Below are 18,992 nucleotides of genomic sequence, written 5' to 3' on the forward strand. Positions count from 1 at the left end.
TTTATCATAATGCAAATGTGGTTTAACTGTAACATAATTAAAGAAAAACATCATGTACATTATAGGGGCGCCTGGGTGGCTCAGTCGGTTAAGCGTCCCACTTTGGCTCAGGTCACGATCTCGTGGTTTGTGAGTTCGAGCCGCACGTCAAGCTCTGCTGGCAGCTCAGAGCCTGGAGCCTGTTTCAGATTCTGTGTCTCATTCTCTCTCTGCCCCTCCCCCACTCGCTCTCTCAAAAATAAATAAAGGTACATTATAGAATAGGATTGAGTTCACAGGATTTGCAGACAACTAGGTCAGAATTCAAGTCCCAATTTTATAATACTATGTAGTTTCAGGAATTTCATTAGATTTCTTGAACTCCTGTTTCCTCATCATTTAGTATGTAGAGAATACCCACCTGCTAAGGTTATTGTGGGGATTAAGTGAAATGTTTTAAAGCACATAACACACTGATGGCACTTAACGCTCAATAAATGGTAGCTATTATTAAAACTTGAGGAAAATAGACCCAGATAATTGTAACTTTCTATATTTGGGAACAATTGAATGTTTTGTGACTCATTCAGGTATGTAATAAAAATAGTATTTCTCTATATATAGCAATTTATGTTTTTTTAAGTGGAGTCCCATAGATTTCTCATTTGAGTCTTACAGAAACCTTTGTGAGGTAGATTGGTATGGGGCACCTAACAGTGATTTTGTACACACTTAGGTGTTCACTAAGTATTATTTTATGACTGACTGAATAATCTTTCTTGCAATGGATCCATTCCTGAAAGGGGATATGTTAACCTGACACTAAAGGAATTAAATTATTGTTGGTGTAGTAGGAAAGGTCATGAAAGGAACTCTGCTTTGTGGCCTCCTCAGTGAAGAAGTTCACCACCTTATATAACAGAATTTTTTACATCTTCACACCAGAATACAGTTAGTCCCCACATTAGGTGTTACAAGTTCTCAAAGATCAAACATTGCCTGGAACTAATGCTAAAATTAAGACACAGAAGTAACCCTTAAAAGGCCCATAGCAGGTACTCAGTAAATAACTGTTGAACTGGGCAAAGGGAGTTTACTGTCTTTTTTTATTATTGGAATTTTACTAATTATAATTTATTATTATTTATAATTTTGGTATTTTGAAACTCCCTTATTGAGATTCAGTAACCACAGCTATTTCATTAATTTGAGACAGCCAATGTATACCGAATGGTTCAGTAAATGTTCCAGCCTACCTATTCGTTTTATTTCAAAAAGTAATTTACATGTAATTGTTGGTATTAACTGTTTTTTTGTTTTGTTTTATTTTGGTATTAACTGTTTTTAAGCCGCTTTCTCTATGACTTTTGAGCTAGTCTATTATAAAGTCTCCTTTCTATTTATCTGAATTGATTAGAGGCTACAATCAAACAAAAAAAGAGGACTTTTTCTTTTCCCTGAGTGAAACAGGAAATCAAGGGCAGCTTCCCCAGACCCAGTCTGTGCCTTGCTTTCTATCCATTCCTCCCTGACACTCACTGCACTTTGTGAAACAAATACACAGAGGTGTCTGCTCAGACTCCTGGAAAGAGACTCCTTCCTGGCTGCTGTAACTCCTCCCATTCTAGGCAACCAGGTTTCAGCAAGTGTGCCTGGCAGGAGTGGGTTCACATTACATTCTTTCCTGAATCCTTCTTTCAGACACAACTTGATTAATTTTCCCTCTGTGAACCATCCTCCACCCCCCAATAAGAATCGGTTAGGATTCTAACCTATACTCCATCAGACTCATCAGCCACTAAAAGATTCAGTCTTGTGCCGGACAGCAGCTCTGTGAGAAACTCCTGTTGTCTGGCCGTTCTACTGAGAGTCAAGGGTTTAGTGTTGCTGACAGATTAATTTGAATAAATGCTTCTGACACAGGTTGTTTTATAATCCCTGCCTTACTGCATTTTGAGGATCACACACACACACACACACACACACACACACACACCCATACAAGAATATATTGATTGGAACCTCGGAAGAAGCCTCTTGTTCTCAGTCATAATAACATCATTTCCCATAAGCCTTTTCCCTCTTCATCCGTGAAAAAAATAGGAATGGCCCATGTGAAGGGAAGGTGTTGCTAGTCAAGAGGAGAGTTCCTAAGTCTTTTCCAGGATAGATCAGTGGCCTCTGTGGGTGAAGAGGATGTGTGTGTTCACATAATATTCCTGGAACCCTGCCGGAAGCAACCGTATGGTAATTTGAAAAGTTGATGCCTAATTTTTGATGTTGGCATTTTCTACTGCCCAGGAGATGGATTTTAAGTTAGATTCAAGGTGGCTGCCCCCAGCTCCCTTTTACTGGGAGTGCCTAGTCATTGATTTGAATTACAAACAAAAATTACATGGCATCATTCACTAGCCAATGGGTTTCATTATCCATTTGGTTAATACTAGTGATGCCCAAATGAGTGAGGTTCTCCCCAGCTTCATCCTTCTGCCACCTTCTCTTTCTAGGTGGAAGAGACCAAAAATATCAAAAGGTAATTTCAAAGGTTCTTCAGGGAAAAGGAAAGCACCAAAAACTGAAAGGACTCAGAATGCACCTTTCCCCAAAGTGTAAAGTATAAACAAATTCTAGATCCAGTTCCTAGGAAGACTCATTGCTGAGACGAAAGCCTGGCAACATCCCAATTTGCAATTGAGTGTAAAAATAGCAGAGTTTCTATTTCAGATAATCTGATGCTCCCCAGGATTTTTAAGGACAAGTAACCTCAGAGTGGACATTTTGACATTTCATTCTTTGCTTTGAAAAATCTATCGTGGCAAAACCTAAGAAGGCTGTTTATCCTTGGGTTTGGGTTTGCGTTAGCAGTCATGCTCTGCAAAAGAAAAATTATGTTGAAATCGCACTTGCAAATCAAAGGTTCAAATATAATAGACCACAAAAATATATTGCCAATTTGCTCTTTTTCTAGGAGGTTCATAGATTATAAAATAGACATCAAACCACTACTCACCATAAGAGGAAGGTTATTTGCAAGACTTTTTAAACTTATATTGATGACGCCCATTAAGACTTTACCAAACCCTTATGCCTTGCTAAATGCAATCAGAAAGACCGTATAGTCCCCTGCTACCACAAGCCTTTCAGTCTGAGGATGCTTTCTGTTCCTCTAAAGTGAGTTTGAGTAGCTTAAATAAATCCAGCAGGGACACGGTAAAGTATAGAGGTTAAAAGTAAAACCGCATGCACTTCTGGTAAGAGATCTGGGTTTGGGAGGCCTGACGCTTATAAACTTAAGGACCCTCGTAAAGAAAAGACCCCACATAATTAGATCCAAAAGTGAGCATTTAGAATGATAAAGATTATAACAAGTTACTGAAGCCTTGATATTGCAGATTCCTCTTTTCTGAGATCTCTTTAGGCAATTACCAGAATTGCTTAACAGAAGTGCTTCTGATTGCAGCCTGGCTTCCCCTTCCCACCTGGAACATTCTACAACTCCCTGCAACCCCTAGCTTAACAGCTTAGCAGGGATCTGTTAAATGAGGGATGCTGAAGCTTCGCTTCATCGGTTTCAGGGAGAATCCACCTCTGCCTCTCTCAACTTCAATTCCGTCATCCGTAAATGGGGTAACGTGTTATGGGGATTACATGAGACATTGTATGTCAAGCACTTGTCAGAGGGCCTGATATGTAGTAGGTCTTCATTAAAGGCTTGTAGTTATTACCAGTAATAAAGTGTGGTAGCCAGCTGCCATTGTACACTTATATGTGGTTATTAAAGCTTAGAACAGTTACAAGTATTTTTAAATCACTTATTATTCATTTAATCCCAACTGTCTCATGATGTATTATTATTAATCCCATTGTACAGATGAGGGAACAGATACAGAGATGTCAAGTAACTTGGTCAAGGACACACAAGGGAAAAAAAAAAAAAAACTTGGAGAAACTGGGATTCAGACCTATGCATTGTGGCTCTGGAGCCCAAACTCTTAACTACTATATTACATATATCGATTCACAACTGCCTTTCAAATACGGGAAACTGTAGAATGTCTTGGGTCGTATCAGAGAGTGATGTAGCCCTCAGTCCCATCCTGTCAACCTGGGAGCTGACATGAACCTATAGACGCAGGTAAGGTCCTGGGTTTCAGCTAGGGATGCCTGAAGAACAGGTGCGCGATAATTCCTGGTATGGCTTACCTGCAGTGAATCCTCTCGCTTTTCCCAACTGCAAAGTCAAAAGTGAGTGAGTTGCCTATAAAGAAAGGATTTATTGGGGCGCCTGGGTGGTGCAGTCGGTTAAGCGTCCGACTTCAGCCAAGTCACGATCTCGCGGTCCGGGAGTTCGAGCCCCGCGTCAGGCTCTGGGCTGATGGCTCAGAGCCTGGAGCCTGTTTCTGATTCTGTGTCTCCCTCTCTCTCTGCCCCTCCCCCATTCATGCTCTGTCTCTCTCTGTCCCAAAAATAAATAAACGTTAAAAAAAAAAAAAGAAAGGATTTATTGTAAAAGGTTCACACAGCAATGAGAATACAAGCAAGGTGGGTAAAATAATGTAGTATTAAAAGAAAGGTTGTTTCCAGATAAATTGGGGGGAAATATGCTATTTCTACAAAAAAAGGGTACTTTAATTATGTAAGAACATTTGTTTTTTTCCTTTTTAAATCACTATTGATACACCTGTGCCTCAGACAATGAGGCAAATGAGAAGTAAGCTTTTGCACTCTGTTACAGTCATGAGGAGAAGCAGGGCCTTGTTGAAGTTAGACTGACACATAGTGGATCCTCAGAAAGTGCTGGCAGCCAGTAGTAGTAGTAGTAGTAGTAACAGCAGCAACAACAACAAGGAAGATAGTTGTGTTCAGATTCTATCTTAGCCACTTGTGTGCCTCGGAGAGTTTAAAAATCTTTCTTGAGGGGCACCTGCATGGCTCAGCAGGTTAAGCATCCGACTTTGGCTCAGGTCATGATCTCATGGTTCGTGAGTTCGAGTCCCGTGTTGGTCTCTGTGCTGACAGCTCCGAGCCTGGAGCCTGCTTTGGATTCTGTGTCTCCCCCTCTCTCTGCTCCTCCCCCCCCATTCTCTCTCTCTCCCTCTTTCTCTCTCTCTCTCTCTCTCTCTCTCCCTCTCAAAAATAAACATTAAAAAAAATTTTTTTAATCTTTCTTGGGGCACCTGGGTGGCTCAGTCGGTTAAGCAACTGACTGGTGGTTTCATTTCAGGTCATGATTTCACAGTTTGAGCCCTGCGTTGGGCTCCAGCGCTGGCAGCACAGAGCATGCTTGGGATTCGTTCTCTCTCTCTCTCTCTGCCCCTCCCCTGTTTGCACCGTCTCTGTCTCTCAAAATAAATAAACTTAAATCTTTCTCAACCTCTTTCATCATCTATAAATGAGAAGGTACCTGTTCTGAGTGTTGCATGGAATAACATGGAGCACCTGGTATAGGTATGGCTGATTATGGACTCAATGAATGGGAGCCATCGTTAGTACTGTCTTTACTACCAACAATAGTATTCGTGACTATGTCTCAGGCCATCATTTCAAGCTTTATCTGGAAGAAGAGATCGGTAAGACTTTCAGAACACAATGCTCAAACCACCTTCCAAAATGTGCCAGGAACCTGAGAATAGGTTCTCTGTCAGAAAGTAATATACAATCCAGTGTAAAATGATGAACTACCTCTTTCTCTCCAAAGCCCTACTTAATAGTAGAGCACTTAGAAAGGCACAAGCCCAAAAGAGGAACAGGACAGGGAAATCAAGAGACAAAAGATTTCAACAATTTTGGATGAAGGAAAGCAGATGAAGGAGTCGTCACTAGACAAGTAGATTAGAGAAACTAGAATCTAAAGTGCCCACAAAGAGGAGGATACTAATGAGAAGTGAGCTAATTCCTTTTTTGCAGAAGGCAAGGGCCACAACATGGGCCTGAGAACTGGGAAATCGGTTGAAGTAAGAGCACATGTCATGTAAGGTTGGGGGATACCTGCCCCTTCCTCATCTTATTTTTTTTTTAATTTTTAATGTTTATTTATTTTTGAGAGAGAGACAGGGCACAAGCAGGGGAGGGGCAGAGAGAGAGGGAGATCCATAATCCAAAGCAGGCTCCAGGCTCTGGGCTGTCAGCCCAGAGCCCGATGTGGGGCTTGAACCCACGAACCATGAGATCATGACCTGAGCTGAAGTTGGAAGCTGAACCGACTGAGCCACCCAGGCACCCCTCCCTTCCTCATCTTCTTGCATACAGGGGACTATCTTGTGAGCCCCTAATCTCCCTGCCCACATTTAGAAGAACTATGAAGGGGATGTGATCCAGATTGAGTACATAGCCATAGGAGAAAGTAGCAGGGGGGAGACTCAGAAATGATGGTGGAGATTACATTACTGCAATTCTGTCTTACCCTCTTCCAGAATGCCAACAGTCTGGCATATACCAGGGGATTCTTTCTCAGAGAAGTGAACAACCTGAGAAAAAAGTCTCCATATACTGACATTGGGCAGAGAGGTGAGGGTTCCTCCAAGGAAACTTGGCTACTCACCCAAAGGAGAGATGCCTCATTCAGTGAGCTCCAACCACAAACAGAGAGCTTTCTATCCACTTTTCAGTGTCTATCTCTTAAATATGAACAGATAGTCAAGAATCTGAGTGACTAAGCAAAAAAAAAAAAAAAAAAAAAAAAATCCATGAAGTAAACTTTGAAAACTATAACAACAACCTCAAGGAGGTAAAATACTGCTTTTTATAATACAAGAATGGGGTGCAATTTTTAAAAGGCCTTATAGGAACTAAAATGTGGTAGAAATGTTAAAAGAAAAAGAAAAAGCTTCAACGGAAAATAAAAATTGAGGAAATCAAACAAAAGTTAGATGGAAATTAGTAGAGAAAATACAGAGAAAAAAACTGAGTGGATCAGTCTGAGACATCTAACATCTACATAACAGCAATTTCAAAAAAGCAAATAGAGAATAAATTATTCAAAAATTAATACAAGAGAAATAATAGAATTGAAAGACAGAAAACCCCTAGAATGAAAAGGCCCACTAAGTGTTTTTAATAAATGCGTGAAAAAAAATCCATAATGATTTCATCGCTAACAAAATTTTGGAACCCTTGGACTAAAAAGAAGATGCTCAAAATTTGAGGAGAAAAAAGGGCACCTGGGTGGCTCAGTCAGTTAAGCCTCTGACTTTGGCTTAGGTCATGATCTCTCAGTTCCTCAGTTCGTGGATTTCAGCCCCATGTCGGGCTCTGTGCTGGCACCTCAGAGCCTGGAGCCTGCTTCGGATTCTGTCTCCCCCTCCGCCCCTCTCAAGTTTGCACTCTGTCTCCCTCTTTCACTCAAAAGTAAATAAACATTAAAAACAAAAACTTGAGGAGAGAAAAATCAGGGCCAAAAAAGGAGAATTGGAATTTTAGACTTCTCAATTATAAATATTTAATAAATATTTATAAACAGCAGCATCTGTTGCAAAGCAAAGGAGACAAATTGCAAAACTCTACAGGCAAATTGTGTTCAACTTAGGATTGCACACCCAGCCAAATTATTGACCAGGTGAGAGGGAGAATAAAGATACGGAGAGCAAACACTACCTCTCACAAACTGTCTTAAGAAGCTTGTGGAAGATGCAGTCCCACAAAACAATGAAATAAGCCATGAAAGAAGAAAATGTATGGTATACAGAAAACAAGGATGTCAGTACAGGAGAGGCATCGTAAGATGATAGTAAGCATCTGGACTCTGGAACTACCAGGTGAGGTGAGAGCAGAGAGGGCCTTAGAGGAAGTCTCCCACGAATACAAAAGAGAATGATGAACGTCATCTCGCTATCCTGTAGATCAAAAGAAAAAAAAAAAACTTCTTGGTATTCAGGACATCTGATGATAAAGTTAGAAATTATTTTTTAAGTTTCAATCTATTAAAAGCAATGCAACAGATAAAACCCGAGGCAATTATTAATTCAAAATACCGTGTGAAAAAACATAAGCATAGTGCACTATTTGGTTCTCCAGTAAACCATATTTATCAAGCCATAAAAATGTAAATACTGATGAAGGATTTTGCTAAGATGTATGGGGGGTTGGGGAGGGAAGTGGGGTGCGGGAAGTGAGTTAAATCCTCATCTACCCTAATTAGAAGTTATCAATATCTAAAATGAAAAAAAAAAACTAAAATAGAGGAGAAGCATATTTTACAAAAAGATAGGAGATAGAAGAATTAAATAAAGAGTTACAAATGTCTGCCTCTGTGGCTAGGGGAAGGAGAAGGTACGGCGTCTTGATACGTTTTCCTTTTGTGCATTCCTCTGCTAAAACTGTATTTTTAAAGCAAGATCAAAAAAAAAAAAAAAAAACGGTGTGGGAGATTTCAGAAATAATGGCATTTCTTTGCCCAGGCCAGTCGGCGTTTTTCTTGTCAAGGCTCTGATCTAGCCAGTCACCAGAAGCCACCGAGTCTTCTGGCACAAGGAGGGGCTTAGGGGCACTCCTTCTGGAAGAGTTCCACAGCAAAATGGAGACACAGATGAGAGCTGTGTGTGGGCAACTTACCCAGGTTCTCTTTGTCTTTGTTTTTTCATCTGTGAAAGGGGCCCCATGACAATCCCCCCTCATTAAGCCCCTGGAGGACTGAATAAAGGAGCCACGTGATGTGCTCAGCATAGTCTCTGGCTAATGAGTTCTCACTAAAGGATACTTTATTTTTACCACGATCCCTCAGCCCCAGAGTGAAAACTAACTGACATTAAGATCTGGAACTAGTAGGATCCAGAGCTTTTGACTTCTGATTTGAGCATGTACGGACAGGTAGACTGAGTCGTAGCCCTGTGCATGCTGTATCAAGAGCGGGAGCTTCATTCTTCTGCACGTCGCTGTCCAGTTCTCCCAGCACCATTTGTTAGACCGTCTTTTTTTCCATTGGATATTCTTTCCTGCTTTGTCAAAGATTAGTTGGCCATACGTTTGTGGGTCCGATTCTGGAGGCTCTATTCTATTCCATTGGTCTATGCGTCTGTTTTTGTGCCAATACCATGCTGTCTTGATGATTACAGCTTTGTAGTAGAGGCTGAAGTCTGGGATTGTGATGGGCATTGAGGAGGGCACTTGTTGGGATGAGCACTGGGTGTTGTATGGAAGCCAATTTAACAATAAGTTGTATTTAAAAAAAAGAGAGAGAGAGAGAGCAGGAGCCACTTCTGGAGACCCTTCCCCCGTCCCCGACCTGCCCTTCCATCATCTCTTTCTATCTGGCACTGGGTTTTACTTCCAAATTCTCCCACCAGTATCTGAAGCGTTTTCTCTACTTAGAAATCCATCTCAGCAAACGAACATGCCTGAAGTTTTCATTCGTGAAGTTCAGGGTATGTCTTTTGGAAATGATTTTTTCCTTTGAAATTCTAGATCCAAATCTCAAAAGGGCCAGACTGGGAGCCCAGTGGAAGAACAGGAGAGAGGAATTGAAGAATTTCCTTCGTGCGTGTATTACGTCCTGCTAAATGGAATGCCGAGGGTACGTACACAATTCCCCTGAGGCCCAAAGGCTTTGCCATGCCTGGGAACTGTGCAGTGCATACTGGTACCCAGTGCGGCTGTGACAGGGTGTGCTGTCGCTGTGAGTTACTCCTGCCCTTCCAAACCCACCTCGAACCAGCATCAGCGTTGTCTGTGAGTTCTCCATCTGCCCTGGCTGCTCTCTCGAAGGCTCTAGAACCAGAGCGAGGCTCAGGGGGGCCCCGGGTGGGGGGGGGAGGGGGCTTGCAGCTGCCAGCTCAGCAGTCCAGGCTGACTCCTGAGGCCTAAGTGACAGACAGACTGCAGCCACCTGATCCTTTCAAACACATCCTAGGTTGCCAGGAAGCCCCCAAACATCAGCCGTCCCGTGTCTGCACGTGGCGGTTTGTGGTGTTCGGGTGCGGAGCCACAGGCTCTTCATTTGTGTATGTCTCACTGTGGCTTTCTGGTTGGCGGTCTAGACTCTTAACCCAGTGAGATTCCTGAAGGTTTCAGAGCGACGGGAGAGACCATTAGCAAGTTTTTCTTTGTTGAGAGCTACTTAACCATCGCCTATCAGACAAAATCAGCTGTTTGTTGAAGTGGGCGGCTTCTCACTTTTCTGGTCCTCAGTGACTATTCATAAGATGTTTCCTCAAGTTTTACTTTTGTGAACAGACTGGTCTTAGTATCAGCACTCTCGGTGAATTTTTTTTTTTTTTTTTTTTTTTTTAATTAAAGGAGCCGTCAGAGGCCCAGGGTCTAATTTAATTAAACTACTCTGCTTCATAACCAGAGCTTCGATGGAAGCATCTCTTCAGGATTGATTCACTGCCTCTGGAAATGGGCCTGAGTTTCCCGCGCAGGTGTGGCACGTTGGAGGAGGAACAGCAAGGAGAGAAAGGCTGTGACATTTCGTCTTCTCTCAGTTCATCTCATCTACTCCAGCTTTGGTGAGTACAGCTCTTTAAGACCCCTGGGAGAGGGATTCCGGTACCCGCTCTCCAGAGCCTTCCCACCCCTGACCACACGGCCCTCTCCATCTGCAGGCCCCGAGCCTACGCACACCTAGTGTTTCTGTTCATTGCCGCTCAGCTAAGGAGTCATTGCAACGGGGAAAATAAATTAGAACTAAATGAGACTGCGATTCAGAGTCCTGGAAGCATGACTGCCGATGAGCATTACTGGTTGTTTTATGTCTCCGCTGCCTTGGGGGGGGGGGGCGGGGTGCTCCCACATCAGTGACTGGCAATCTGGCTAATCGGCACACGGAAGTCTGGAGAGGGGTCCCACTCGCTGCGAGAGTATCTGTCTTCAAGTTGTGTCCACCTCTAAGAAAAAAATCACGTACCTACGGCATATTCCAAATCGTTAAAAAGCTCTTACTTCACTCTTTTCCCTTGCCTACCCTGGAGAAGTCCAAATTAGAAAACTTCCTATTTAAGACAATCAACAGAGGAGAACAACAGATCAACTTGAGCTAATATCAGTAGCAGGAAGACCAATTAACAAATTCATGAATTGTGCTGCTTACCCGTATATTCCTAAGGTTAATTATGTGCTCAAGTAATAGCTTTTGCCTTGATTATGAGACCCTTAGGAAATAAAAGTGTGTTTCCACTTTACAAGTATGTTTGCATTTCAGTCCTGCCCTGACACCACAGGAACTGGGTTCCGCAAATACCTCCTCTGCACACAGCTATAATCGAAGGAGAGATTTAAGTAGTCTCAAGACTCAATGTGTAAACAGAAACATAATTCATAAAACTGCTAACCTCCACCTACACATGTCTCTCTCTTTCTCTCTCTGCTTTGGATTATTTATAGTGTCAATTCTTTCCAGATGTTGTGGACCGGAGAGTGTCCAGTGAAGCATCTTTTCCCATTATTCTCTGTTGGGAAGAATCCATAAAATTAGCTCCTAGGCCTTAAATATATGTACAGAAGAAAGAAACATCACCGACATTTTTAGGGGACACTCTCAGCAAAGGCTGTTCCGGCTTCCTGTTAATTTGTGTAGCTTATATCTTTTGAGGGATTATCCCATGGCAAGCACTTTACGTGAATCCATTCATATAACTTTCTCTGAGCGTATGAGACAGATACTATCATTATCATCATCTCTCCTTTACAGGTGAGGAAACTGAGGCACAGAGAGATCATGCAAACTGCTGTAAGAACTAGTTAAGTTAGAGTTTGAACCTGGGCAGTCTGACTCCAGAGCCTACACACGGAACCACCAGGTGCTTTTGTCTCTTCCTTTGGGGCCCAGCTTCGGTACACAGGGTTAGAGGACAGTGGGTTATGTCACAAAATGGAGAAGCGACACCTAGAAGGGATGCTGTGTCATTAGTAACCTTCGAGTGAGGTGAAAAGCTACCTCTTCTGCCTGCAATCACTTCGGAAGTAATCTGACCCAAAGTAATCAGAGTATCTGTTTCTTTGGGGGCTGCTGAAAGTGTGACAGAGATGTGACCAGACGTCTCTGTCAGGCTGATCCTTCCCTTGGCTTGCCAGGAGCTCCGGGCCGGCCTGGGTGGGGCACCCACCGAGTGCTTGCTGAGGATGGGTTGACCTCATGGCAACACAGCCACGCCTTAACGGAGGCAAACTCTGACAATGTGGATAAATGAAGAGATGGCTTATTAGCCTTTAACGAAGACTAACCACAGAATTCTCTAGAGTAAGATACACGTATCAAATTCCTTTTGTATCTACCTTTTCACCAGAGCACCTGCTGGAAAAGGGAGGCGATACGTCCAACAGTTGTGTGCGTAGGTTGTGTGTTTAGGTTTACAGCCAGGTGACCTCAGGTGTGCCCCTCAACAGCCTCATCTGTGAAAGGGTATCTATCTCATAGGCTGTAATGAAGACAAAATCAGATAATCCAGGTAAAGAGACTCAGAGTGTGGTCCTCGGACCAGCAGCAGCTCACAGGCTGCCTTCTCAGAAATGCAGACTTCAGGTCCCATCCCAGACTTGCTGGGCCAGAATCTGTGTTTGGCCCTCCAGGTAGTTCACCTGCACGGTCCTTCATCACGAATACTGAATTGGCGGAGCCATAGTAAAGCGAACACATGATCACTGTGAGTTGTCATTTTACAAACTGAGATCATTTACCGTCAAAGCGAATTCAGCATCGCTGTTCTGGGAGTAAAGTATGCAAAGGGGGAGCGGCCTCGGAAACGAACTGCGAGTTCCCGGTTGGAACCCCCCTCCCCTGTCTCCACTATTTGCCATTTTTCTAAATTCTCAGAGATGGAGAGAAAGCACCTGAAGAAAGTAGCAGAGACTATCTGGGGAAACCGTTGGGAGAACCAAAGTCAGGGAAACAAACAGTCACAAAACATACAGCTTTTGCATCAGGCAGTGATGGAGGCTGGCAGGTCATGCCTAGTACCGAAACTAGAAAAGGCTTTTTAAAAACAAAAAATTACTATTATTATTATTTTCAGCACAACCCAAGCCTCCTGCCAGATCATGGCTCTTAATGTAAGTGCACAGTTACTGCTCAAAAGTGATTCACAGGTCTTTAAAGAGCCACTCTCCTTTGGAAGTCAGTTTAGAACGCAGAGGGTTTGAAGATTAGTGTTGAGAGTGAGAGCATTTGACTGCCTAAGGATTCAATCTCTCAGGTGCTTAGATATTTCGCAGCGAGAACTGATGTTCATTAAACTGTAAGCAAATTAGAGTTCAAGCCAAAGATATAAAGGAAGACGTAATTAGTGTACAGGAGCCATCCACCATCGTTAGGCTTCTCGTAGGTGAGAAGTCGTCTACTTGAGAATTAGTTCCTTGCACAAAAGAAAATTATGCAGCTGCTTTACGCAGGCTGCCGATGCTGTGTTTTATTGCACTCAATTTACAATGAAATGAAGCAGAAGTCTGCAAGACTGCATTAAAGCGTTAATTTTCCTTTGGGGCTTTACCTCCATTTCATCTTTAGAGGAACCCAGAATGGTTTGGCAAATAGAGTGTTTTGCCAGGCAATGAATAAAAAAACGTTATTTTTACCAAGTGGACTCTATATTGCTGCTACACGTGACAGAAGCTTCTTGGGAGTTCAGGGGATGGGAGGGCACGCCATCCTTCAGCAAAACCGGTTTGGAGAAAAAAAAAACACTGCTCCGTGTCCTCCAAAGCTGACTGCCCAGTGGTGGTGTCAATTCTGACACACCATGAGGGCTGCCTTCCTGGGCCTGGGTTCCAGGCACAACTTTAGGGAGACAGACAAAGGAATTGAACTTCCAGAGCGAGAGAAATCCGTTAGATGTATTGTAGTACCAATCCTGCAGCTCCAAAAGGAGCTCTGTAAGAAATGAAATACCAGGTCTCCCTCACCCCACCCTGGAACACTTTATTTTCAGGCAGTCGAACTAGAAATACTGAGGGAGCCATGTTTGAGTTTGCAGAACTGCCACATGCCCTACCCGACACCCCCCTCCAACGATCCCTCCACAGACACTGTGATTTGAAAGTTGGCACCAACTTGTCAAGAGCTTGGAAAGGGCACTCCCTTGAATCTGGAGGGCAGTGGTAGACCAGCAAGGTTGGGGGGAAGGCTATGGACTGCGACCCTAATTCTCTGGATCTGCAGAGCAAAGGCCCCCTTGGGTCTGGACTGAAGGGAAAGGCAGTGGATGCAACAAGCAGCCAAATAGATCCTTGAGGAGGAGCAGAAATATGGCGGCTTCCTGGAGGAGCTGGGGAGGAACCTGAAAGCCGGATGGGAGATTGGCAGCTCAACAGGGGCATCACACCCAGCCTGTCCTCCACCTGCAGCCTGGAGGTCTGGCTTTGTAGGAAAGGTGCTGCTGCAGCTCAGTGGGCTGGGAACACTGCTTTGGAAGCTAAATAATGACAGTACTAACAGCTACCTCTTGAGAGCCCATTTTTACAGTGAGTCTGAGAAATGGGTGACTTTTATCTCTGTTTTACCCATGAGCAAACGGAAGCAAACAGAAACATGCTGCCATTTGCCTAAAGTCACCTAGACGGATCGCGGTGGAGATTGGAGACTAGCATCCACCCAGGAAACTGAAGCTGGCCTCCCTCTCTGCTTAGTTCCAGAACATTCTGGAAACTGGGAAATGTGTGAGACACAAGAAGAAACTTGGGATATTATTTCTGAGGGAAGGAGCAGAATGTCTAGGAAAGTGGCAGAAGTGGAGATTTGGGAAGGCAGGGAAGAAATGAAAAGAAAGAAGGATCCCAAGAAGGAGGGAAGATTGTTAAGAATGGAAGAGAGTTCATGGCCCCAAGTTCTGGGCAGTGAGAAGTGAGGCACTCCACTCCGTTCCCATTTTGTTTGAGTCAAGAAACTCCAAAGCTTCCTGGAAGCTCGAGTGTGGCAACAGCAGCCAGGATGGAACCTGGAGGGACATGACCCAAACCACTCCAGAAAGTCCTCCCCATCGTGGAACATAGGGCCAAGGCTTGGTGACAAAACCCCAGTTAGAGCCCGAGACCCCTCCCCACCAATTTCCCCTGCCCAGAGGACAGCCAGGGACGCTCCTCAGGGACACTCTTTCAAAGCAGTAGGAAGCAGACCTCACACCCAGTCTCTGTTTACCTAAATCCATGTTCCAGAGGAGGCTGCTGGTGGTGCCTCACTGGGTTTTGGAAGAGGGAGGAGAGGGGACCCCCAAATGGACAGGTGTGATGCCAGGGCCAGATCACATAAGGCACTTCTTTCGGGAGCTCTGTCAGTTAGTGGCGGTTTGATTTCACACCTCTTTCACCCAGTGCCTTCTTCCTAAAAGCACCATAGTGTGTTTTGTTTGTTTGTTTTCTAAAGTGTACACTTCAAATTTAATTTTCTCAGTGGCTTTTAAGATACTTGCACCAAGACTTTGGAATCACTTGATGAAACATTGAATGGGGCGGAGGGGGGGTGGTGGTGGTGGGAGAGGGAATACAATAGGAAAATAGAGAAAACTAAAAACACGAAGTCCTTTCTGCCAGCACTATGCATGAATCATTAAAAAAACTCCCAAAGCAGCAATATATCTGCTGTTTTGCTTGGAAACAGCAGCACCTGGCACTCCTGAGTGTTTCCTGGGCTTGGTCTGTCAGTGCCTGGCCTCCTCCTCATCAATTAACATTTCTGAAAGGTCCTTCTAGTGTGACATGTGAGGGCACTCAGCTTGCTGTCCTGGGCATCAGGCAGCTGATCCCTGATATTTTGTGAAAGAAACAGGTCCTGCCGCCCTCGTCGAGGGTCTGGGGGCTGTGGGAGGAAACAGAGCAGAACCAGGAGCATCGAGAGAGTCCAGGAATGGAGGGAAGGCCCTGCCAGGCACCAAAGAGGACTCAAGTGTAGTCTCCAGTCTGGACCCCTCCTGGGGGACACCAGGGAAGCCCCTGACCCAGGAGTCCCCCTCAAGAGGACTGCTGGGAGCTGCAGGGATGGAAACGGGGTAGGAGGGGCTTTGGACACACAGACACCAAATGTTCTGAGATTTCCAGGACTGCCCCGATTCCCTATTATTCTTTTCAATTCATTTCTGCTCTAACGCCGCATATACATTGCTAAAAACCCCGAGTTCTACAAAATGGCATGCTAAAAAATAATAGGGCTTATGGGAAAAATAGATCTGGGACAGTTCATAAAAATCTGTGGAACTTGGTAACCAGAACACTAGCAAAAACAATCACAATCCTAATAAAATATGAGCCTGTTTATATGTCTCCTGGCATTTGCACTCAGCATCACCGGCTGTGAATTCTTCCCAGCCTTAACTTCCCCCCATCTTGTTCTAAACGTGGGTCACTTGCTGCCACTGGAGATAAGTGCCATCAACAGTGAAAGTTCGATTCATGGTATAGGTTGCCTTATTAGGTGTTTTTAGCTTTGGGGGAAATATAATCAAGCTCCTAGGAGTAACTCTTGTTTATAAGAAATATTGAAGAAGAGGCTCCTGGGTGCCTCAGTCGAGGGTCTAAGGCTCAAGTCATGATCTCCTGATTCGTGAGTTCGAGCCCCATGTCGGGCTTGCTACCAACAGCTCAGAGCCTGGAGCCTGCTTCAGATCCTCTGTCTCCCTCCCTCTCTCTCTCTCTCTCTCTCTCTCTCTGCCCCTCCCCCACTTATATTCTCTCTCAAAAATGAATAAACATTAAAACATTAGAAATATTGGAGATCGGTGAATATTTTAAATGGCACCATGAAGATAACAGTTAGCCAAATCCAATGTAAACCTGATCTGAACATGCTTTTTTCAAACAGGGAAAAGTGAGAAATGACTTGTAACAGGTGATATTCAAGCATTAGTATTCATTTCGTTGGGTGTGATACTGATATTGTGGTTATGTTTGTAAAATATTGGTTAGACATAAAAACAAAACCATGAGGTAGATATGTCAGAAAATGTTAACAGTTGTTAAACCTAAGAGATGTGTATGTGAGGTTTCTTTATACTATTCTGTTTTCTGTTTGAATGAGATATTTTTGTAATAAAAAAATATGGGATCTTGTACTGCCAGAAAGTAAAGGAGGGCTCAAAAAAAAAAAAAAAAAAGAAAGAAAGAAAATGGAACAAAAACCCTACAGTTATGGGAGCAGGCCAACCGAAAGAGCTCCCAATGGCCAAGGTTGGACCAATGTGAACAAGAACAACAAAAAAAGGAGCATTAAAGATAACCAACGTATAAAATAAATATTTGTAAGTCCACACTGATATTAAAGAATGATTGTATAAATCAATAAACTGTGGAGAAAAGACAAATCTTCTGTGCAGAAGAATTCCAAATAAGTCATGTTTATATATACTCTACCCCCAAGGAGGTGGATTGCAACAGTGTGGGCCGTGCATAGTGACCCTCCCAAAGAATATGGGAAAGGAGGGAAAAGGAGTATCTTTACAAGTGGAGAAGCCTGGCAAATACTACCTCAGCCTGATGGTGATCAAGGTCAGCATCACCAGTGGTAAGTCGTGTTGCTGACATGTATCTTTGATATATAATAGAAATGTCACTTGACCTCTGTGATCTCCCTCAAAATTCCTATAAACCGCAGTCTAATAATGAGAAAAACATCAGACAGATCCCAATAGAGGGACATTCTACAAAATACTTGACCCATACTCTTCAAGACTGGTCAAGTATTTTGTAGAATGTCCCATCTATTAGGATTTGATGACCAGAAAGGTCATCAAAGCCAAGGAGAGTCTGTGAAATGATCACAGCCCAGAGGAGCCTTGGGTGACTTGATGACTAATCAAAATGTGGTGTCCTGGATGGGATCCTGGAACAGAAAAATGACATCAGGTAAGGAAACCTGAATGGAGTTTGACAAATGTACTATACTGTACTATACTGTACTATGCTAACGTAAGATGTTACTAACAGAGGAAACTGGATGTGGGGTATATGGGAACTCTCTGTACTATCTTTATGATTTTTCTGCAAATCTAAAACTCTCTTAAAAGTAAAGTGTATTTTTTGAAAATAGGAGCAAATAAATTAGCAAGATATAATTGCCCCCTCATTTATATTTTGATTTTAAAAAATAGCTTGGTGTATGATTGCCAGCATATATCTTGGGGCAGTTGAGATAAAGGAAATAGACTTACAGCTCTTCTTGAGAAGAAAGGATCATCTGTTGGCTTGAAGTTATTGCAGTGATGGAGTCTTGGCCCCAGGTAGAGAGACATGGGAGAGAAATGGCAAACCATAATTAGAACAACTAGAAAGTTTAGCCCAAATGGAAGCCCTTTGGTAGCTGACAAAAATCCTCCAGCCCAGAAGTTTAACCAATCATTAAAGGAAAGAGAGGGGTTGTTTAAAGCTATGATAGATAAAGGCGTTCAGACCAGTGGACCAGTGGACCAGATGCGACAGGATAGGGACCCCCCACCCTCTCACCTCCACTCATTGTTTATCCATTCTTAGATCTTCCCATATTGCCAACCTCAACACCTCTGGAAATACCCTTGGTTCGCTCCCATATTCTTACCACTGACTTACTTTTTTTAAATTTTATTTTTAATTTTTTTTTTAAATTTACATCCAAATTAGTTAGCATATAGCGCAACAATGATTTCAGGAGTAGATTCCTTAGTGCCCCTTACCCATTTAGCCCATCCCCCCTCCCACAACCCCTCCAGTAACCCTCAGTTTGTTCTCCATATTTATGAGTCTCTTCTGTTTTGTCCCCCTCCCTGTTTTTATATTATTTTTGTTTACCACTGACTTACTTGATTGTTGGTTTGTTTTTTTTAATAATATCTTTATTGGGATATGATTCACGTACCAAAAATTTCACCCTTTTAAAATGTACAACTCAGGGCGCCCTGGTGACTCAGTCAGTTAAGTGTCTGACCCTTGATCTTGGCTCAGGTCATGATCTCAGGGTTGGTGAGTTTGAGCCCCACATTGGGCTCTCTTGTTGTCAGTGCAGAGCCTGCTTCGCTTCAGATCCTCTGACCCCTCTCTCTCTGTCCCTCCCTCACTCATGCTCTTTCTCTTTCTTTCAAAAATAAACATTAAAAAAAGTACAAGTCAGTTGTACTTCATGTATTCAT

At 43.2% G+C, this 18,992-nt stretch overlaps 1 long non-coding RNA gene across 1 annotated transcript; it reads left to right on the forward strand.

The window, feature by feature from the left end:
- The first annotated feature begins 9,156 nt into the window (after nt 1-9,156).
- On the forward strand, nt 9,157-13,198 carry LOC123385222. The gene is made up of 3 exons (XR_006597418.1): nt 9,157-9,487; nt 10,265-10,421; nt 11,603-13,198. It is a non-coding gene; the product is annotated as an uncharacterized LOC123385222 (long non-coding RNA).
- Nucleotides 13,199-18,992: the final 5,794 nt, after the last annotated feature.

Source organism: Felis catus, chromosome B1 (assembly GCF_018350175.1).
Source record: "Felis catus isolate Fca126 chromosome B1, F.catus_Fca126_mat1.0, whole genome shotgun sequence".
NCBI lineage: Eukaryota > Metazoa > Chordata > Mammalia > Carnivora > Felidae > Felis > Felis catus.